Source organism: Perognathus longimembris, chromosome 10 (genome assembly GCF_023159225.1).
Source record: "Perognathus longimembris pacificus isolate PPM17 chromosome 10, ASM2315922v1, whole genome shotgun sequence".
Taxonomy (NCBI): Eukaryota; Metazoa; Chordata; class Mammalia; order Rodentia; family Heteromyidae; genus Perognathus; species Perognathus longimembris.
Genome location: NC_063170.1, coordinates 8,602,319 through 8,625,006, shown reverse-complemented (window position 1 = coordinate 8,625,006; position 22,688 = coordinate 8,602,319). Strand labels below are relative to the sequence as shown.

The window sequence follows — 22,688 nt, the reverse complement described above, 5'->3', positions numbered from 1 at the left end:
GTTGTGATCTATTTCATGAATCTATCATATTCTTCCCCCACTCCCCCCCCCCAAATAATCTTAACAGAAATACATGCTCAGTGTTAGAGCACATGCTTACCATCCCTGAGGCTCTAGGTTCAATTCCCTTCATGGAAAAAGAGAAATTTGGAAGATGGGTATAAGGTTTAAAATGGTTGGCTTCCACCCCCTCCCCCCTGGGGTTCCCAGAATCTTGTGTGTGCTAGGTAAGTACCATTGAGGTACATCTTCAGTCTCAGGAAGTCACATTTAACTTCTGCTTGTAAGGAAATGTTATATTGAACATGACTTCAGGACAGAGACAAGTGGCTAGTTTTCTGGACAGAACATAGGGCTATACAGGGATTCCTTAACCTCCCATGTTCTGTGGTGGGGATACAAATCTAAATAAATAAAACCAGAAAAGTAGCCAGGTACTGATGACTCATGCCTATAATCCTAGCTACTCAAAAAGCTGAGATCTGGAGGATTGTAGCAGTTTGAAAACGCCAGGATGGAAAAATCCATGAGATTCCATATCCAATAAACAGCAAAATGAGGGATTGAAGATATGGCTCACATGGTAGAACAAACCATCCATGAGTAAAAAAAGCTAAGCAAGAGCATGAGGTCCGAGTTCAAGCCCCAGTATTTGCAAAAGAAAAAAGAATGAAAGAAAGAAAGTGAGCTAGAAAAGCATTCCTGAGTCAACTTTAGTCAGGGTCCAATGCCTCTGGTATCCATTTGGCTATTTGCCCAAGGACTTAGAAATAACTCACTCTTTGCCCCCGGGTAAAGGAGGCAGCCAGGGCAGGGAGCGCACAGCCAGGGCCCCTAGGACTTAAAGTAGATACTCATTTTGTCAAAGATAAACAGCGCTGAACACTAGTTAAGTGGTAGAGATGGATTTTTAAACAGTAACTAATACTAGGTGGTAATGGAGTCCAGCTTGGATTTGTACAGGGGTGTTTTAAAGGGAGGCAGAGTAGGGAAGGAAGCAGGCAGGCAGGAGCTCAGCTATTAGTCAAGTCAGCAATCTCACTTTCAACATGGATTGGGAGATTTTCCCTATCCTTCCTGAAAATTACGTTTTTAAGGGAATGGCTTTCAGGTCCTTGCAAAAGCTCTCATAAGTTGTAGATTTAAATGTCACAGGTGAGGGGCTGGGGATATGGCCTAGTGGCAAGAGCGCTTGCCTCGTATACTTGAAGCCATGGGTTCGATTCCCCAGCACCACATATACAGAAAATGGCCAGTGGCGGCGCTGTGACTCAAGTGGCAGAGTGCTAGCCTTGAGCAAAAAAGAAGCCAGGGACAGTGCTCAGGCCCTGAGTCCAAGGCCCAGGACTGGCAAAAATAAAATAAAATAAATTAAAAATAAATAAATAAATGAATGTCATAGGTATCTTTAAGGGACAGAGCAAAGAGCAAGGCTTTACCATTGCAAGCACTTTAATCTTTAAAGAAAATGATGGGCAGAGGCCTGTGGTCAAGTATTGACTAGAACCAACAGTGAATTCTTTGCCAGCCTTGAGTTTTCTCAGCGAGACACTTTAAGGAAGGCTAAGGCTGTACAAGAGATATGGCCTTGGCCTACTAGATACAGTGATATAATTTTTACCTAGGTGTTGTTATTTGGAAGGTACTGGAGTTGATTCGGGGCCACTCCCTGTTGGCTGGTGCTCTACTATTGAGTCATGTCCCAGCCCTTTTTTCATTTTTTTTTTTGCCAGTCCTGATGCTTGGACTCAGGGCCTGAGCACTGTCCCTGGATTCTTTTTGCTCAAGGCTAGCACTCTACCACTTGAGCCACAGTGCCACTTTCAGCTTTTTCTGTATATGTGGTCCTGAGGAATTGAACCCAGGGCTTTGTGCATGCTAGGCAAGCACTCTACCACTAAGCCACATTCCCAACCCCACCGTGGTTATTTTTCTAAATTAATTTGCTTTATTGTTATTATAGAGGTGATATACAGAGGGATTACAGTGACAGAAGTCAGGTAATGAGTACATTTCCCTTTTTGTACATTTTCTTTTATATAGTGTCCTCTGTTCCCTCATTGTCTCCCAGCCTGGTTGGTTAACTAGGATCTTGTCTCTTGCTGAGACCCATGCCTGGACTGGGACCTGCCTATGTTAGGCTTCCTGTCATATTTGGGGTGGTAGGTGTGTAGTACCACATCCAGCTATCAGTTGAAAAGGGATCTTGGGAAATTCTCAGCTCATCTTGCCCTTGAGCCATGATCCTCTCTGCAGATTGCAGCCTCCAAGTGGCTAGGATTGCAGGTGTCATTCGCTGGCCGTGTCTCATCTGTGTTTACAGCTTTTGTTGGGAGGGGGTGTTGTGGGACTTGAACTCAAGACCTGGGTGCTGTCCTTGAGCTCTTTTGCTCAAGGCTAGTGCTCTACCACTAAGACCCACAACTTCACTTCCAGTTTTCTGGTGGTTAATTGGAGATAAGAGTCTCACAAACTTTCTTGAACAGGCTGGTTTTGAACCTAGATCCTCAGATCAGCCTCCTGAGTAGCTAGGATTGTAGGTGTGAGCCACCAGCACTCAGCTGTCTGTTTACAGCTTTTAATGTTCAGGGAGAGGGGATTAAAAAAAATCTTTTGGACTGTAGAGGATCACAGTTCAAAGTCAGCCTGGGAAGGAAACTCTGTGAGACGCTCATCTCCAATTAAGCACAGAAAAAGCCAGAAGTGGTGCTGTGGCTCAAGTGGTAGACCACTACCCAGACAGGCATCCAGGCCCAGAGTTCAAGCCCCAGAACTGGAAAAAAAAATCTCTTGGGTTGACTGCCTGGAAAAAATGTATTACTGTACAAATAATTTTCTTTTTCTTTTTTTTTTTTTTGGCCAGTCCTGGGCCTTGGACTCAGGGCCTGAGCACTGTCCCTGGCTTCTTCCCGCTCAAGGCTAGCACTCTGCCACGTGAGCCACAGCGCCACTTCTGGCCGTTTTCTGTATATGTGGTGCTGGGGAATCGAACCTAGGGCCTCGTGTATCCGAGGCAGGCACTCTTGCCACTAGGCTATATGCCCAGCCCTGTACAAATAATTTTCATGGAGCTATTTCCATACATGTATATATTAAACTTTGATCATATTCACATATACCCATTACTCTCATCCTCCTTCCCCTAGCCTTATTTTCTACTATTTTAATGGATTTCATTGTTTTATCTTCATAGATGGATATAATATACTTTGATCATATTCACTCCCTTCTCTCCAAGAGTATCATTTTTGGGGCTGGGAATGTGGCTTAGTGGTAGAGTGCTTGTCTAGCATGCATGAAGCCTTGGGTTCAATTCCTCAGTACCACATAAACAGAAATAGCTGGAAGTGGCACTGTAGCTCAAGTGGCAGAGTGCTAACTTTGAGCAAAAGAGACAGTGCTCAGGCCCTGAGTTCAAGCCCCAGGACTGGCAAAAAAAAAAAAAGTATAATTTTCTACAGGTCAAAATTGAGGTCTAATTAAGAAGAGGTTCAGTGGAAGCTAGAGTTTGGTCTAGGAGTGGATCTTAGTCACCTTATAGCTGGAGAAGCTAGAACTATGCCCGGGCTAGTACTCACCAAGCTTCCCCTTCATCACCCTGCAGCTCCAAGGTAAAGATAATAAGTGGTAAGAACGATCTACTCGGGTTAGAATGAATGCCACTCTCAGATACCTGACAAGCCAGGAATCTAACTTCTTCTTTGACTCCCCATCCCACACCTGTTTTAGGTCATAGCTTACCTAGAGATAATAGATTTTACTGAAACAGTTTGCTATCACAATCCCTGCCTTGCTTTCAGAGCCTGCTAGGTAGCTCCAAGCATATCTCTGCTAGAAATACCTTGTTTTTGCAACATAGTATCAGGTCTACTTTAGGGAGCTTAAAGTCTCACACAGCTTTCAGATGGATGGCTCACATAGTATCTTTATTATTGAATTCACTTGCTTTTTTTTTCTGCTTTTAAAAAGATTATTCCAGGACTGGGAATATGGCCTAGTGGCAAGAGTGCTTGCCTCCTATACATGAAGTCTTGGGTTCTATTCCCCAGCACCACATATATAGAAATGGCCAGAAGTGGCGCTGTGGCTCAAGTGGCAGAGTATTAGCCTTGAGCAAATAAAGAAGAAAAGGCCAGGGACAGTGCTCAGGCCCTGAGTCCAAGCCCCAGGACTGGGGGGGGAAAAATAAAAAATATTCCAGGGGGTTAGAGGCCTGGCTCAGATAGTAGGGCATCTGCCAATGAGCATAAAGCTGATGTCTGATAACTAGTTTTGAGTCCCCAACTCCTACCAAAAAAAAAATAATTAAAAAAAAAGATTATTCTTGAGTAAGTAAAGTGGTGCATGTAATCTCTGCACTTGGAAGGCAGAGGTAGGAAGATGAAAGTTTGAGGCCAGTCTGTGCTACAGAGCAAACCTGGACTTTCTAGTAGCCTGGCTTTTCAGATACTATTATCTCTCCTATATCAGGCCACTCTAGAAAAACAATGCCAGACTGTGATTCTCAGCATCAGTATCTTCTGGAAACTTGTTAGAAATGCAGATTCTGGGGCCCAAGCTACAGCTAATAAACCAGAACTCCCCCCCCCCCCCGTGTGTGTATGTGTGTGTGTGTGTGTGTGTGCGTGTGTGTGTAGGTAGCAGTCTGTTTGAACAGTCTCTCAGAGAGATCCCATGCACACAAAATTTGAAAACCACTAAATGCACAGCACCAGGAGCCTGGACCAGAGTGGAAAGAGCCAACAGTTGGTGCTTCGTGAAGGTTTGGAGCTAGAAGTGGCAGGTTAGAAAAGGACTTAGCTAAGACAAGACAAGTAAACGAGTGCACTTTACCCTAAACATCATAGCAAGTTAAGGAGAAGGAAGGGGGTGGGGAGAAGCACACATGGGATGACCCATGAGATGCCCCAGTGGGTGGGGTTCTTGGGAACCCACGAGGTACGGTCTTCACGGGTGAGAAACCCCGGTCTACACCGCCGCTGGGGGTCCTCTCTTCTTGGGCCTCACCGCTGCTCTGGTTGGCAGTGCCAGGGCATGAACCCAGTTAGTTCGCTTGGGTCGTGGCTCTCAGGCTAGATGCAATGTCAACAGTCCTCCTCAGCTAGGCTCGGCAGCAACCGGCCCCGGCCCCAGAGCATCGTCACATCCTTCCGACGACCCAGGTGTGTCTCCGAGGCCCAGGGCATCCCACACTCCATGGCTTCGGCCGAGTCCGGCCTTCGGTGAGTGAACCCAGATTCCCTCCACGCCTGTGCCCTAGTCCCCTGAGTCCGCGGGTGAACTACAAAGCCCACAATCCCTGAGGAGGCGCGCGCGCGGTGCCTTCTGGGAGTGGTAGTTCGGGATGCGGAGCGCCCCCAGCAGTCCGGCGGCGCGCTGGACTCCATATCCCAGCAAGCACGCGCGCGTGAGGGACGAGAGGGAGGGGAGAGGCCGGGAGGATGTGAATGGGGAGGGGGCACCCGCCCCCTTCCCCCACCCTTTCCTTCAGCCGGGCAGGGGTGGGGGGAGGGGCCCGCCGGGGTGGGGGGAGGGGCCGGGCGGAGGCGGCGGCCGTGGCGCTCCGGGAGGGCAGGGCCAGCAAGGGCGGGACTGGCCCGCGGCGGGCAGGCTGGAGAGCCGCGGAGCTAACGGGTCCGGGCGCGGGTGGCGTCGGTGGCGGCTTTCGGCACGGGCGGAGGCGGCAGCGAGGAGCGGCGAGCATGGCCCGCGCGGCGCCCGGCTGCTGATTGAGGTGCGCGGGCGTGAGGAGGGCGGGCGGGGTGCGGGGCGCCCCGGGCCCCGTGCTGCCCCAAACCATCTTGGCGCGCGGGGAGCGAGCTCGGCCCAGCGGCCCAGACCAGCCTGGTCCAGCCCGGCAACTTCCCCGGGGTCTGGGCGCCGTGTGGGCGGGGGGTCCTCTTGCCTTGGCCTCGATCCGGATCCCCGCCTTTTGCATCTGCACAGCCAGCCGCTCCCAGCCTTCCCGGCGCTCCCATTCCACTCCTTGCCGTCGGCCCCGGGGTCCCAGCCCTGGAAGAGCTCGCTGCCCTCGTCCCCGCTTCCAGTCCGCTCCCCCGTTCCTACCTCCAGCCTCGGGGGGCTCCAGCCCTTGCTCCACCTGGAGCCTCCTGCAACACTCCTGCTGGCCAGAGGCGATCTGCACCATGGGCCCCTCCGTCCTCTTGTCCCTACCTGGCACTGCCCCCCACCCCCTCCCCAAGCAGCACTCTGTGGCCCAGTTCTCCCCGATAAGACCTGGCAGCTTGACCTCCTTATTACTTTGAAGTAACGGAGGCATGGTGCAAACCAGAAACTCGACCAAGATGCCAATCCTTAGGAGGCTGGCTGGAGTTCCTTCCCTTGTCTCCTCTGACCCTTCTTTTTGCTTTGGAATGGAGGGCTCATTTCTCCCCTCCCGTCATCTGCCGGCGGACTGGCCCAAACTTCCCAGTCCCTTGGGCTGAGCTCACTTTAGTCTCCTTTAGCTCTTTCTTCCACTTCTGGTGCCTGCTCTTCTTTAGAAAACCCTCCTTCTAGAGAGAAGGCATCCATCCATTGCTGCTTGCTCAACTTAGCTTTTCCGTCCGTTTCCATCTCTTGCCAGCTGCATCCATCTCCCATCTTGCCTCTTGCTTTCCAGCTGCGCAAGGGACTGTAGAACAGAGAGGCTAAGGTGGTGTGGGAAGAAGAGACAGAGAGAGAACGGTGCTGGTGGCTGAAAGGGAGGTGCTTTGGCTCTTTCCGCCAAAGCCACTGAGTGAGAGGATCAGGGGCACCCACCGTGGGGCACCTGGGAAGTAGGACCTACGTTTCTGCTTTCTTTTTGGGACAAAGAGAAAAGGGTTGGTCATCCCCTTTATGCGTGATAGGCTTGTAGGTCCTTTGGGGATGGAAGGGACCACCTAACTTTATGGAGATTGTGGCTTTAGCAGACTCTGGGAGACCACACCCGAAGCCTCATCTAGCTTTTGTTGCTAATTCTGGAGGGGGTTTGCCCCTTGTGGGTTTGGGGTGTGTGCTAGGTTCTCCCTGGGCTTTGTGGAGGAAGGCGCAGCTTCTGCAGGTGATGAATTCAAGTTTAGTCCCGGTGCTCCAGATTTGGAAGGGGGAGAGGGAATGAGTACTCCAGAGAGACGGAGATAGAGGCGGTACAGACTTGCCTATATAAACAGCTTTTTGTTTTGTCATCTTCCTTCGGCAGATTTTCCTTGGGGTTGTCCATTTCTACTCCAATCCCCTGTTTCCTAACATGAAGGAGAAAAGAGAGAAAGGGAAACCTGTGAGCCATCAAGGAGAGAGGTGGTGTACCAGGAGTTTGGAGGGGTCCTGGGTGAACAGACTTGATCTGAACCAGATGGTTCCTTGTTTCAGCACACCCGCCCCCCCCCCCCTCCATTCCTCCTCCCTTGATTGTGAGTAGGATGTTTTTAACCTTGTAACTTGAGAATGGAGGAAAGAAGGCCAGGGGGCCAACCGTCTGTGAGCATGTTAAGTCTGCATGTGCACACCCCGCCAGCTTGCCAGGGGCTTGGGGGAGTGAGCTTGCTGAGAGTGCATTGTGAAGTGCGAGCTTGCCAGGGCCTGGGGGAGTGACCATGCAGAGTGTTCATTATGAAGTGCTGTGGCATGCTGCCCTGGCCCCTGGACCCCGGGGCACTTTCTGAGCCCATACCTCAGAGACAGCTAGTTTTGAAGACCATACGAACTACTAGAACTGTTTAGGGTGGAAAAACACCTGTAATCCAGAACTGGAGGCGAAGGCAGAAGACTGAGATATCAAGGCCAGCCTGGGGTCTATAGTGAGACTGTTTCAACCATCCCCTCTCCACACAGCACACACACACACACACACACACACACACACACACACACACACACACACACACACCACACACACACAGAGTGTGGCCTTGAATACTTCCCTCCAGTCTAGTCTCAGGGAGGATCACTCCTTTGAGGAAAGCCACTGGTAATTTCAGACTCTGGCTATAGTGCTCTACCATAGAACTATATCTTCCAGTCCTTTGCGGAGTCTGAATGCGTAACAGCAGGGTTGGGGGTGTGAGGATAGTTTGGATTCCACCACCACCCCCAACTGACATTCTCTCTTCATGGGAGGTAGGGTCTGGGGACAGGGATGGCAAAAAGGTTCCTTTGTGTTGTTCTATAACACATTCTGCCTTGTTTTGGTGGGCTCGTGTACTTGATTTTGGCCCAGTTGGACTGTGGAGATTCTTTAGATGTGTCCTCTTTGCTGAAGTACCCGCATTTGCTCAGTCTTTGCTGAAGTACTGCATTTGCTCAGTCTTTGATACATGGCTTGGTACATAGTACATAGGAGGTGCTTGGTGAAGAGGCAGAGGATCTCATGATGAAAGGTTTAGGGTTCTTGAACAAGAGTCGGGGAAGAGAAATAGGCTCTCCTGGGATTGATACTAGCAGGAGGGAGTTAGGATGAAAATATAAATACTACTGAAATAGATTGTGTGTGTGTGTGTGTGTGTGTGTGTGTGTGCGCGCACGTGCCCATACACATGTGTGGTGCATGCGTTAGCACTGGGGCTTGAACTCAGGGCTTAGCTTTTTCTGCTTAAGGCTGGTGTGATGTGCCCAAGTTGCGAAACTCCCGAGATGACCCTCAGAATGACGAGACCCGATGCAAAGGCAGGGGGGCTTTTACTGAGAGCAAGCTCGAGCTTGGGCCATCCGCCAGCACTCCGACGCAGCGGGTGAGGAAGAGCGGCCCCTAGTACCCAAAATGAGGGGTTTTTAAAGGAAAAGCCACAAGCAGGGGGTTACATGAGTTCATACGCATTTGGCGTTACAGGATTGGGTACTGGTAAAAGCTTTTCTCTTGATTGGCTAGGAAGCCTAGGGGTTTTCTTGGTTCCATATCCTGACATATCTTACAGGTGTCTGGTTTTTCTCAACTGTCTGTTGGTTATCTTAGGGTCAGGGTGACCTGATAATCATGGTTCTGGAATGTCCCCCAGGGTGGGGTAGTTCTTGGGACACTTTACTGTTTTTCTCAAAACTCAGCCGAGGGGCCATTTCTGGAAGTTTCTATGGTCTTTCTCACCCAGCTGTCTGGAACCATTGTTGTTTGCTACAGGGGGAAGGGTGTGTGTAGGTCGATTCCTCCTCTATGGGGAAGCAAGCAGACTTGCAGAAGCAGAACATGCAGTTATTATTAATTATTACATCTTTCATTCCCTCCTCTTCTAGTTAATGGGGGACTCCAATCCTGGATGTCCTAGGTTTAAGGGAACCGCTTGGTAGTGGGTGCGAGTTACCATGAGTTGAGTGGCACCCAGCCTCTCTTTTGTAAACTGCACCAGCCTGTTTAGGATACAGGGGCCAAAGGTAAGGAGTAGTAGAAGGATTGTTATGGACCCTAGGAGAGTGCAGATGAGAGTTGTCAGCCATGGTGAGGTGTTGAACCAGGACTCAATCCAACCCTGGCCTGACTCTCCTTCCTTCTTTTGCTTGGTCAGTCCTTCCCTAACTTTGGCCATAGAATCTTTTACTATACCAGAATGGTCTATGTAAAAGCAACATTCCTTACCTAGAGCAGCACAGAGTCCGCCTTGCTGTAGAAACAGTAAATCTAATCCCCTCCCGTTTTGTAAGACTACCTTGGAGAGGGAAGTTAAAGATTCCTGTAGGTGAGTAATGGAGGTTTCTACTTTCTCCAGGTCAGCAGGTTTGGTTTGTGAGTGTAAGGAGAGGGCCACCTGTCGGCGGATTTTTGATAATCTGGGCCCTTTTGTTCTCAATCTGTGGGAGAACAGTTGGTGAGCTTGGGGTGAGTTCCTTTGGGACTGCCAAGGGAATCAAGACCTTATTGGGGCCAATAGTAGCGACCCTGACAGGAGTTTTGATGAGGTGGATAGTGAATACTAATTTGCTGTCTTTACCTTCTTGGTACACTTGCATTCCCCAAGTCTTACCTACTGTCCAATTGGCTCTCTTTCCAGTAAACTTAATAATTACTGGATTACATCTCCCATCGAGAGTTACTGGGTGATTGTTGTAAGAGAAAGGTTTATACCCTGGGTCTGAGGAGGCCACACACCGTCTACAATGCTACCAGGCTTTTCCTCTGCCCTTTGTCAGGCATAACGGTTCCATGGTTGCATTAACGGCTCTTTTAAGTGAGAGTAGGTCATCTTTGATGGGTGCGGGCCACGAAATGTCTCCCGTGGATTCACATCCCCAGCTGGCACAATATGTATCCCCTGGGCCCCCACACTTCTTTTGTCTCCCAACATCTCGGGAATGTGCCGGGCAGACTCAAGGGTTTTTAAAAAGCTGTGGGATTTGTAATCGCTACACTCCCAGGCATTACCTGCCATCCCTTTGGCTAACTCACACAAGTCTACCCACAGGTCTGGAAAGTAGGTCCCTGTCGGGGCAAAGAAGGATGTACTGTTTACTACTCTACCCGTTTCTTCATTGGCGATCAACCAGGTAAAGTTCCAGAGGTAGTGGGGGTCGTCTCCCGAGGCAGCCACACTCGTGATCATCAGGAGGAGAAGTCCCGTCACTGATGTCCTCGCCGCATCTTGATCTTGAGCGGGTTTTCGGGGTCCTTGGAGACTCTCCATCCTTTTCCTTGGTAGTCTTGCTTGCTGGCGAAGAGATCTGCTGGCTTAACGTGGGAGTAGTGGATCCAGGCAGCCACTCCGTCAACCTTGACGGCAGTGGGGATGGTGAGAAGGATCACGTACGGCCCTTTCCACCTGGGTTCCAGTGTCCCTTGCTGGTGTCTTTTTACATAGACCCAGTCTCCTGGCCGGAACCTGTGGAGTTCAGGGGGGATGCCCGTAACTTAGGCTAGAGGTCTTTTTGTGTCCATTGTAACCCTTGTATGGCTTGGAGGAGGTCTTGGTCATCCATCTTTGCTATTAGATTGGTCTGCAGGCTGGGAATAATGGGGGAGGGGGTGTCTGCCAAACATGATCTCTAAGGTGTCAACCTCATCTGGTTGGGAGAATTCCTAACTCTAAAGAGGGCAAATGGAAGGAGAGCCACCCAGTCTGCGCCAGTCTCTAGGCTAATTTAGTCCAGGTCTCTTTTAGGGTTCTATTCATTCTCTCTACCTGTCCTGAACTCTGGGATCTGTATGTGCAATGTAATTTCCAATCGCTCCCCAGGACAGCGGCTAAATTCTGACTCACCTGTGACACAAAGGCTGGTCCATTATCTGACCCTATCATTGTTGGGAATCCATACCTGGGCAAGATGTCTTCCAAGAGTACTTTAGTCACTGCTGGAGCTGTCTCCTTCTTGGTGAGGAAGGCTTCCACCCATCCTGAAAAAGTGTCTACTAGCACTAACAAATACTTATAACCATACTTGCCAGGCTTTACCTCAGTGAAGTCTATTTCCCAATAGGATCCTGGTTTCTTTCCTCTCAATCTTGTGCCCAGGTTTTTGGAAGTAGTGATTGGTTTTGTTAACTGGCAGGCCTTGCATTTAGACACAATTTCAGTGATCTTCTGGTGGCCCCCTCTAAATTTTACTCCAGACTGTCTCAGAAGGTCTTGCATCCTCCTTGCCCCCAAGTGAGAGGTACAGTGGGTTCTGTTAAGCATCCCTTGACCTAGGACCTCAGGTAAGATCACCTTATTGTCTGCTGATCTCCACCATCCTCCTTGCACACATTGGGCCATGGGAAGGGTTTGCATCCAATGGAGGTCTTCTTTTGTATATGGAGGAGTTTGGGGCAGGTCCGGGGGCCCCAGAGCTACAAGAACTGGGGTTAGAATTGAGTCTGCAGTGCCACTTCCCTTGCCATTTGATCTGCCAGGTTGTTACCTCTGGCAGTTGGTCCATCTCCTTTTTGAGGCCCTGGGCAATGCATTATGACTACCTTTTTTGGTTTTCATAATGCTTGGAGTAGGGCTATGATCTGTTCTTTGTTTTTGATAGTCTTTCCTTTGTTTTTGATAGTTCTTTTACCTCAACACTCTCCCTTCCATTGTACATTTTCTCAGCCATCGTCACTAAATCTATAATTCCTCTTTCTCCCAAGTGCTCAAGTTTTTGTAACTTTCTTCTAATATCAGGAGCCACTTGGCTAATAAAGGCCAGCATCAACGCAGCTGTATTTTCTGGCGATTCTGGATTAAATGGGGTAAATCTTCTGAAAGCCTCCTGTAGGCGTCCAAGGAACACAACTAGACTCTCATCTTGCCCTTGCCTTACATCATATACCTTACTCAAATTTGGCAGCCGTCTCGCGGCTGCCTTGAGACCTGCCAACAGAGTCTGGCAGTAGACCAAGAGCCTCCCCTTACCTTGTTCAGGGTTATAGTCCCAATCAGGCTGAGTTGGGGGAACCCTGCATCTATGATAACAGTATTGGTGGTGGGCTCTCCCCTATCTCCCAGTTTCCGGGCCTCTAGTTGAATTCTTTCTCATTCTTTAGTTGTAAACAGGACCTGTAAGAGTTGCTGTCAGTCATCCCAAGTGGGCTGGTATGTAAACGGGACAGTTTCAAAGAGGTTAATTAAATCTTTGGGGTTATCAGAAAAGGGAGCATTCTGTGCTTTCCAAGTCACTAGTGGCAAAGGGCCAGTAGTGAAAAAGTTGATTCCCGTCCGCTTCTGGGGGAGCCACCGCTCGCGGAGGGAGGGCAACAGAGTTTGGCTCTGGCGTGGCGCCTCACCTCCTGCAGGTCTCTCGAGAGGGCCTGTCCTCAGCTCCTGGAAGGGATGACTGCTCCTGTTTCTCCTGTGTGGCCACCGGCTGGGATGGTTCAGGAGCAGCACCTAGAGGGAGGCTATAGGGTGGGGGAAAAAGTACATCCATCCTCGGGAGTTCCTCCCTGAAAGACCGGGGCTGAGGCCTTCTTGGCCGGAGGGCGCTCCGTCCCTGCAACCAGAATTCCTGTTGAGGGAGGAAGAAAAGAACTCACCCAAAGAGGGGGGACTTCGATCAGGCTCCGCCATACCACTATGTAGGGGACTTGGTCGGGATGTCCAAAGCGGGGCTGAAAGATGGCATGCTCCACTCCCTCAATAATGGTGAGATTAAAAGTCCCCTCCGGGGGCCAACCTGCATGTAGGCTTGGCCACTCAGAACTACACAGAGTGGTAAATTTCTTTTTGCGGACACTCACACTCTGATTGTGAGCTGTCGCCTGCACATCCTTCCAATGAGCTAAACATAAATCCAGTGAGGGTAGAGGGAGTCTTTCTCATCTCGTCCATCACAGTCAGAAGATACAGAAAACAGAGAAAAATAATCCAAGTCAGTCCTGTAACAGCACAGGCAACTTTTCCCTTTTGAGTGAACCAGAAATCCTTACCTTGTCCTGGCCTGGGTGAACTCCTGGGGTCAATAATGCTGAAAACCATTCGAATAGGTTTTCATTCTGTTACCAGGGGGGCGTGGGGAGCTTCCTCATCCCCTGCCTCAGGGTCTAGGATGTCTCCTAGGCCCCTGCAACTTTGACCTGCCAGCATGTCCACTGGCTGCTTTAAGCATTGGCCATTACTGAGCTGCTTACCAGAAACAGTTGGTGCGCCCCAGAGAAAATGAAAGTACAGAGAGAAAGTAGACAAGACGAACAGTGGCCACAAAGAAACTCACTGTTGAAAGCCCCTCAGATCAGGGTCTGTGGGTCGTGGGGGTATCCCGGATGAGCCCCCAACTGATGTGCCCAAGTCGCGAGACCTCTGAGACAACCCTCAGAATGACTAGACCCGATGCAAAGGCAGGGGGGCTTTTATTGAGAGCAAAATCGAGCTTGGGCCTTCCCCCAGCACTCTGACACAGCAGGTGAGGAAGAGCGGCCCCTAGCGCCCAAAATGAGGTTTTTTTAAAGGAAAAGGCCACAGCAGGGGGTTACATGAGTTCATATGCATTTGGCGTTACAGGATTGGGTACTGGTAAAAGCTTTTCTCTTGATTGGCTAGGAAGCCTAGGGGTTTTCTTGGTTCCATATCCTGACTTATATCTTACAGGTGTCTGGTTTTTCTCAACTGTCGGTTATCTTAGGGTCAGGGTGACCTGATAATCATGGTTCCGGAACGTCCTCCGGGGTGGGGTAGTTCTTGGGACACTTTACTGCTTTTCTCAAAACTCGGCCAAGGGGCCTATGGTCTTTGTCACTCAGCTGTCCAGAACTGTCGTTGTTTGCTACAGGGGAGAATGGGGGAACGGTATGTGTAAGTCGATTCCTCCTCTATGGGGAAGCAAGCAGACTTACAGAAGCAGAACATGCAGTTATTATTAATTAATACACCTTTCCAATGCTCTACCACTTGAGCCATAGATCTGTTTCCAGCTTTTTGGTAGTTAATTGGAAATAGGAGTCTCATGAACTTTCCTGCCCAGTCTGACTTTGTACTATGATCCTCAGATCTCAGCCTCCTGAGTAGCTAGGATTACAGGCATGGGCTACTGATGCCCAGCTGAAATAGATAAACCACAGTAGAAAAAAAAAATAGAGGAGAAAAGTCTAAGTTTTCTTTCTTTCTTTTTTCTTTCCTTCTTCCTTTCTTTTGGGGGGATGGGTCCTACTGAAGCTTGAGTTCAGGGCTGCACCTCCAGCCCTAGGACAAGATTCTTCAAACTTGAGCAAGCCTTAACATCCCCTGGAGAGATGGTTAAAGCATGGATTGCTGAATGGAATTACAAGTCTGGGTTGTACCTAGAATTTCCATCAGCTCCTTGGTGTGTGTGTGTGTGTGTGTGTGTGTGTATGTGTGTGTATGTATGTGTAGTGTGGTAGGGCCTGGGTGCTATCTCTTAGCTTTTTTGCTCAAGGCTGATGTTGTACTGCTTGAGCCATAGCTCTGCTTCTGGCATTTTGCTGGCCAATTAGATAAGAGTGGGATAAGAGTGTCATAGATTTTCTTGCCTAGGCTAGCTTTGAACTATGATGCTCAGATCTCAGCCTCCCGAGTAGCTAGGATTACAGTTGTGAGCCACCAGTATATTGGTGTCTTGGTTATTTCCAGGATGGGGTCTTGCTTTATGCCCAGGCAGGCTTTGCATATCCTCCTACATCTACATGCTCCATAGACAGCCCCAGCCACTGGTAGAGATGGAGTCTCTTGCATTTTATTTTTTATACCTTGGCTGCGCTCAAAGTGAGTCTTCCCATCCCCAATCTCTGCCTCCCAAGTAGCTAGGATTACAGGCTTGAGCCTGGCTCACAGATATAAGGTGCCTTCCTTCCTTCCTTCCTTCCTTCCTCTTTCTTACTTTCCTTCCCTTTTTCTTTTTTTTCCTTTCCTTTCCTTTCCTTTTGTGCTGTCCTGGGGTTTGAACTTAGGGCCATTGGCATTCTGCCACTTGCACCACAGCTCCACTTCCAGCTTTATGGTAGTTAATTGGAGAGATGGACTTTCTTGCCCTGGCTGGCTGCAAATTATGATCTCCAGATCTCAGACTCCTGAGTGCAAGGATTATAGGCATGAGCCATTGGTAATCAGCCAGACATCCGGTTTATGATCCTTTTCTCCACCCTACTTCCCCTAGCCATGCTCTTTAGCTGCACTCGTTTGGCCTTTTCCTTTCATTCTGATGCTGCCCAGATTTGGCTAGGTTAATGAGAGGCCTGACTTGTATTGCCCGAGCTGCCAGTCCCGCTGTAACCATAGCCCCATTGTTCTTTGAAGAAAGGCCTCATGATCAACCAGGACATTTAGGAACCAAAGCTTTGGCAAGAAGGCTATATGGACACAGTAAAGCAGAAGCTGAGCCAGGCCCTTATCTGCCCCAGACTAAAAGGATAAGAGTCTCTATCCCATAGATGAAGAGCTGAGACTTACAGGATGTATGAGACTTGACAGATTCAGACATCTAGTAACAGGATCTAGGATTTGCACACAGGTCTTTCTGTGTGCACTGTGCTCCTTAGCTACTGCCTGTCTTACCCAGCAAGCCTATAGTTGCCCCTTAGGATCACCCACCCCCAGAAGGCTAGTGATCTTTTTTTATTTTTTGTCATTGATGGGGCTTAAACTCAAGGCCTGGGCACTGTCCCTGGGCTCTTTCACTCAAGACTAGTACTCTATCACTTTGAGCCACAGTGCCACTTCTGGTTTTGTAGTTGGAGATAAAAGTCACATGGCCTTTCCTGCCCAGGCTGGCTTTGAATCAAGATCCTCAGATCTCAGCCTCCTGAGCAGCTAGGATTATAGGCATGAACCACCAGTGCCAGGCTTGTTGATCTTTTTTGAACTTGGATCTATGTTGGGCGTTGTGGAGAAGACAATGACCAGAGGGTGACTTGGAATCTCCATCCTTTCCAGTGGGAACTACCAGAACCTCATAAATGTACCACTGTCACCAGGATAAATCTGCTCTGGATTTGCCCAATAATTTTGTCCCTCACAGCTTTAGATTTGCATGCCAGAAAGGAAATGTGTGGTTGCCCCAGTCAGAGCCAGGTGTCTTCCTTGGTGAAAGACTGGTGGTGTGGTAGGCAATCCTTCCAAACAGTCTCCAGAATTAGAAGTCCCTAGAGGAAGAAGAAACGGACACTGTAGAGTTGATATTGCGAGAGATCCATCTGGAAAGGTGCTAGACAAAGACGTGAGTTGGCAGTTGACCAAGGAGTTAGTGTGACGAGTATCTGCTGGGTATGTCTGGGTCAACAGGGGACAGAGAGAGGTGGGAGGGAAGATACAGAAAACTAGATAGGGCTCAGATGCAGTAACCGCTGTAGTAATGGAAAAAGACAGTTGGCAGTAGAAGTGGAAAAGAAGGGCCTGGTTCTGAAAAGGCTGAGAGAGTCAGTATCATGTTCTGGAACGGACACTCCATTGGCTGGAACTGGGATTTGGGGTGTCTGGGTGCTGGTCGGTTCCTTTCAGAGAAAAGGTTTGCAGGAGATTCCTTGCTTTGGAGGACTAAGGTGCAGGTGAAAATACCAATCCTCGTCAGCTCATCACTTCCGGTGGAGAGTGGGGATCGTGTTTAGGGCTCAGCCTTGAGGAGATGGGGCCCTAAACTCCAAGGACCCTCTACATTCTGATAGCACCTGGGGCTTTGAGGCCTGCTCAATGCAATTACATGTCTTCCCTCCGCACCTCAGGCCAGGGGGCTTTGCCTTCTTTCCTCTTTGTTTCTCTTAGTTCTCATGCCCCATCCTTTCCCTCCTAGCTCCAAGTTCCCTCATACCGTACCCCTTACCATCAAAAGGACCTGGCCCTACCCACTACAACCTGGATTTCCTCCCTCTCTGCTCAGAATGCTTGCTGGCCCTAAATCTAACTTGGAGAGACATCTATCTCCAAGAAAAAGTCTGAAGTTTGAGCCTGCATCTGGGAAAAGCATACTTTTTTTTTCCAGTGACTGACTCCCCAGGGACACCTGCCTGTGTCCCCAGACAGCTATCTCCAGTACTTCTTGTTGCTTATTTATAAATCATTATTGTAATTACAACATATTGTCAGTCTAGCATTCGTGTTTCCATTGCAGAACTCATCTAGGGCTCTAGGGTGCAAGCTGGGCTTTGGGCCACCCCAACTTCCTAGAAAAGCTTTTCAAATGGGAGGAAGGAAGGCACAGGGTCCCCACCACTCAGTAGGGCATCCTGGGGCCGGGGGACCTTTATCCCCACAGATGCTCAGAGCAGAAGGTCATCTTGGAGTGAAGCAGGCCATTTCTGCTCAATTCTGTGATAGAAGAGACAAGAGATGAGGGAGCCTAGAGAAAAAAGTGGGATGTGTGTTGCTATAGATACCGAAGTTGTTTGGGATGGATGCTAAAGTTTTGTGTCATGGTCATACTGATATGAGATGTTAGAAATAACAACAACTTACCAGCCTGTGCAGCTTGGCCTCTTCCTTCAGGCTAAGACAGGATGAACTGACAGGGTGATTTCTGCTGAGGTGGGAAGGGAGCTAGCAGGACCTGGCTCTCCTGCTTCTAGAACATTGTTCTCTGTCCATCAGACCGGGGTTGCTCTGCTTGAGTTATGAGCTTAGCCCATTAGTATCCTTTTGTTTCTCTTCTGATCTAGGTTCGGGGTAGGGATATGCCATGAGGGACCCAGAAGGCCATTCTGCTGCTGTGTGGTTAGAGTTTGAGGCCATCCTCAGGTGAACAGGTCTTTCTTGCCTCTGAAAGAGCAGCGTGGTGGATGGAGCTCAAGGGACAATGAGATATGAGCTAGGAACTCTGACTGCTCTACAGTACAGCTATAGTTCTGAATCCTCCCAGCCTTAGCAGGTCAACAGCCTTCAGAGGAAGAAAATCAGCAACAAATGCAAATAGCTAATTGGTCTACAGGGAGCAGCTCTGGCAAGGAAAAATCAACAAGTTATTTGTTCTTACAGTTAAGGGGAATTTGGAAGGGGTGGGCTAGTAGTGAGGAGGGGTGGAAGGGGTGGGGTGGTAGTGAGAGGTGGGCTGTGGAGCAGGCCTAGGTAAGTGATTACGGGGATGAGATGGGGATCTCTTTGTTCCTGTCACCTCACCACTTGGACTCACTCCTCTGTGTCCTTCCCCACTCTGCTCCCTCTTGCCTCCTTTGCAGGAATCCTTTGAGTTTGAAAGGGACACTAGTAGATACTGAGCCTCCCTAGTCCCATGTGTGGGGCTCTTCCCCACCTCTGTTCCCACCCAAATCCAGTTAAAGGGGTTGGAGGTATGGCTCACAATGAGTGAAAGTGTCAGGTGTGCCCAGTTCAAGTCCCCGCCCCCCTCCAAAAGCAATCCTACTAAAGACAAAGTATCTGTTGACTGAAGCAGATGGGGTCTTGGAGTGAGAATGCAAGAGGAAATGAAAGCTTTGGTGAGAAGAAGGGACGGCAAACAAAGGATTGTGGCTGGGTGAGAAAGGCAGGGATAAACTTTACTCAACTCTCAGGTCTTCCCAGGAGCAGTGTGGTCTTCTCCCTTCCTTCCTGTCTGTGAGGGCCTAGAACCCATGCCTGTTGAGCCTTTGGCTGATTGCTGGATCTGATTCCAGCCCGGTGTTCACTATGGGCAGCTAGTGTTTCTAGAGGCGATAGCTCTAGAAACAGATAGCTCTAGAGGCGTTAGCTCTAGAAACAGAAAACCTGAAGAGGGTGAGAAGAAGAATGGGGACCCCGATTCAGCTTCTTCCCGTGAAGGAGACACTTCCTTAGGAAGATGCCAAGAAAGGAGGAACAGGGAAATCGTTCCTCAAGGATTCTTATCTCGAAAATAATCAGAAGTGTGGCTCAAGGAGTAGAACATCTGCCTTGCAAGTGTGCAACTCAAAGTTCAAATCCCAGTTCCACACACACAAAAAAAGGAAAGGATTGCTCAGGGATTTGTCCTCAAAGCAACTGAGTTCACCTAACAGCACTGCATCCTGAGGACAGAGGTAGAGCTGGGTCCAAGACACCTCTATGTGGTCCAGACGTCTGGAGGTTGGTTTGACCTTTCTCCTAACCTGCTTGGATCATTAAGCAGGAGCCAGCCAGCTCTGGTATTTCTGGAGAACAGAGGCTTCTGTTCCCCCATTGTGGTCAGGTCCTCCTCCTCCTTCTCCTCCTCCTCGTCCTCCTCCTTTTTTGAAGCTTCGCTCCAGCTCTGTCCTGGGTCACGTAGAAACACCCTTCTCGTCTCTCTTCTTACACTGGCCACCCACTACATCCTGGGAGAGGATTGATAGGGTTCCTTATTTTCTTGTTATCCTGAGGAGGTGAGCTTACCAATCATAGCTGCTGGGAGTTGAGAATCTGCTTGAGGGGACAGGGTAGGGTCTTGCATTCGAGGAGAGAAGGAAGCTGGTGAGGAAAAGCCCACACATACCCAGAGGCAAAGGCTTAACTAGAGGAGTCCAAGGTGTCTGGAGACCCTGAGGAGACCATAGCATAAGGGTTCTTGGGGGCTGGGAAAATGGTTCAAAAGTGCTTGCACAAGGCCTGGAGTTCACACATCAGTCTTACCACTATCACAAAAGCAAGGATTTCTTGGATCATTGTCTAAGAAGGAGGGGTAGAAGAACTAAGGGATTCTGGCCAGAAATGGGTCCCCAGCCCCACCCTGGCAGGGAGGAGGGACGGGCTTTCCTGGACAGGCAGGCTGGTTTGGCTACTAAGGATTGGGCCTGCCTGCAAGTGTGGGAGGTTTGTTAATGATGGCTTGCTCTCTGCTGCCCGCCACATTGCCAAGGGTCAGTGTGATAAGAGGAAAAAGATAGACTCCGTGGGTTTTTATACTCAGACAGCTGCCTGCTCCTCACAGAGTACTGTGTGACTCTTGCTCCATCAGCTCTTCCTGAAATACACAGCCCTTGGCTTCCACCCAGCTGGGTTTCCCCTGCCTGCCTCTTAGTTCTCTTTCTCATTTGAGGTCTGCAAGCGGGGCGGGGGGGGGGGGTAGGCAATCCTGCCAACCTGGACCCATTCTAAGCTTCATCCCGCAATTTAGAACTGCTCTAGGAGAGAGGGACCACGGCCCTGGGTTGAGCAGAGACCCTCAGACCTGCCTATTTCGTTTTGGTCAAGTTTCATTATTGCACAGTCAGATACACCTGAGGGACATGTGGCATTTGAGGAGTCCAGTCTTTGCCCCAGAACCTGGAAGTTCCAGCTGCTATGCTGGGAGGCGTTGGAGGGTAGGCATCTCATGAGATTTGTGTTTATGATGATCACTTGAGCTTTCCTGTGGAGAAGAAATCAGAAGGCTTCCTTACTTGAAGGGTTCCCTTGGAGAGAATGGATGGCTCTAGATGGTTGGAGAGAAATGGAAAGATTACAGAGAGATTTGGGTGATAAAAATCAATTGGGCCAAGTGCGTGTTGGCTCACGCCTAGCTACTCAGGAGGCTGAGATCGAAGGATCACAGTTTGAAGCCAGCTTGATCAGAAAAGTCTGTGAGAGTCTCGTCTCCAATTAGTTACTAAAAAGCCAGAAGTGGAGTTGTGGCTCAAGTGGTAAAGTGCTAACCTAGAGCACAAAAGCTTAGGCATTGAGGTCAAGCCTCAGGACCAGGAAAAAACAAAAACAAAAACTGGTTTTGTTAACTGGCCAAGGGACAAGCCATCACCAATGGCTCTAAGCTTCAGAGTGGGATTTATGATGTTGTCCTTTTCGCAGAAATTAGAAATACAGGAGATCTGGGCTTGAGGGGCTCAGATAATATGTGAGTTTTTTTTGAGACAGGTTGAGTTTGAGGTACTCTGTTAAGTGGCATCATCTTTGGGATAATATCCAGAAGTTAGATGAGACCAGCATTCAGGGGAGTGATTCTTACAGTTTTGGAAAGATTACAACCATTTTTTATTTTTGTCCTGGGGCTTCACTTGGAGCCGGTGCACTGTTCCTGAGATCATTTTTGCTCAAGGCTAGCGCTCTACCACTTTGAGCCACAGCTCCACTTCTGGTTTCCTGGTGGTTATTGCCGATAAGAGTCTCACAGACTTTTCTGCCTGGGCTGGCTTCAAATAACAATCTTCAGGTCTCAGTCTCCTGAGTAGCTGGGATTACAGGCGTGAGACACCGGTGCCCAGCTAGCTCTCCCTCACTGAGTCTTCTCTGTGGTTGGGTATTCTGGCAGCGGTGCTCCCTGAAAGGCAGTGCATTTCAGAACCTCCCTTACCAACTGCACATCTGGACACTGCTCCTGACTGGAGAATTACTTCAGACCTAACCATAACTGAGGCACTGCCAGGAATCCCAGAGTGTGGGCTCCCAGCCCACCATTTCTGCTCTTGTGGGCCTCTGAGCCAGGTTGACCTATCAAGGATGGGAGTTTTAAGTGGAAGTTCAAGGTAGCCTTTTAATGTTAGACAGTAAGTAACATGGTAAGGGACTTTTCAAAATTTACCAAGAAATGGAAAATGGTTGTACATGTGTGCAAGACTATGTCAGCTGAACTTCTCCAATTATAAAGGTCAGAAGTCCCTTTCAAAGTGCCCCTTGACTAAAGAGAATCTATTGCCTCCCATTCCTTGTAGAATGACTGCCCTAACCCAAGGAAAATGGCACCTCCATCCTCCCAACACCCTTTCCTGGACTCCTGCAGGGACCCTTGAAATGAAGCCATGCCTCAGCCCTGTCCTAAGCACCGGCATAGATGTATTTGGTGCTCTCATTGGCTGGGCCTGGCATGGCACAGTGGTGATTGTTTGGGTTGAAATGGTTCTTTAAAGGAAAATTGACTTGTTCCTTACTTTGAAGACGTTGTGTGGGGTTTTTGTTTTGCTTTTGTTTTTTCTTTTGGTGCTAGGGATCAAACCCAGGGTCTTGCATATGCTAAGCCAGGTGTTCTACCACTGAGCAACATCCCTTGCCTAAGTGATCATGTGTTGAGGCATGTTGAAACAGTTCCTGGTGTGTTTTTGGATGCAGAGAGACCTCAGAATAACTCAGTGGCCTGATGTGTCATGAAACACTACTACAGAAAAAAGGAGTAGGGTTTACTGCCATTATTTACTTTGTTGAAAAAGGCATGCTAGAATGTAGACTGGAACTTGGCAACATTGAAGCAGATCTGAAAGTAGAGGTGAAAGTATGTGACTGAGATCCTCAGATCAGCAGGTAGAGGAAGGGAGACAAGTCTGCCTCGCAGGCTGGTGACGCTTCAGGATGAGCTGGAACTACTTCCTTGCCCTGGCTGCTCAGCCACAAGGAGTGATTCATTCCCTGGATTACAAGGAAAAGGAGCGGGCAGAAGAGAAAGGCGCTGGCAAGGCAGGTTAGAGCAATTGGTTTCTTCTTCCTGTGGCCCAAGCAATCTGCTGGGTGGTTGGTGTGGTTACTGGA

The 22,688-nt window shown here is 49.2% G+C and overlaps 1 protein-coding gene across 1 annotated transcript in view; it reads left to right on the top strand.

The window, feature by feature from the left end:
* The first annotated feature begins 5,610 nt into the window (after window positions 1–5,610).
* The window catches only part of St3gal2 (ST3 beta-galactoside alpha-2,3-sialyltransferase 2), a 45,018-nt gene continuing 27,940 nt past the window's right edge, over window positions 5,611–22,688 (top strand). Inside the window, exon 1 of the mRNA XM_048355138.1 lies at window positions 5,611–5,734. The gene's annotated coding sequence lies outside the window, so the exon portion shown is untranslated. The remainder of the gene's footprint in view (window positions 5,735–22,688) is intronic.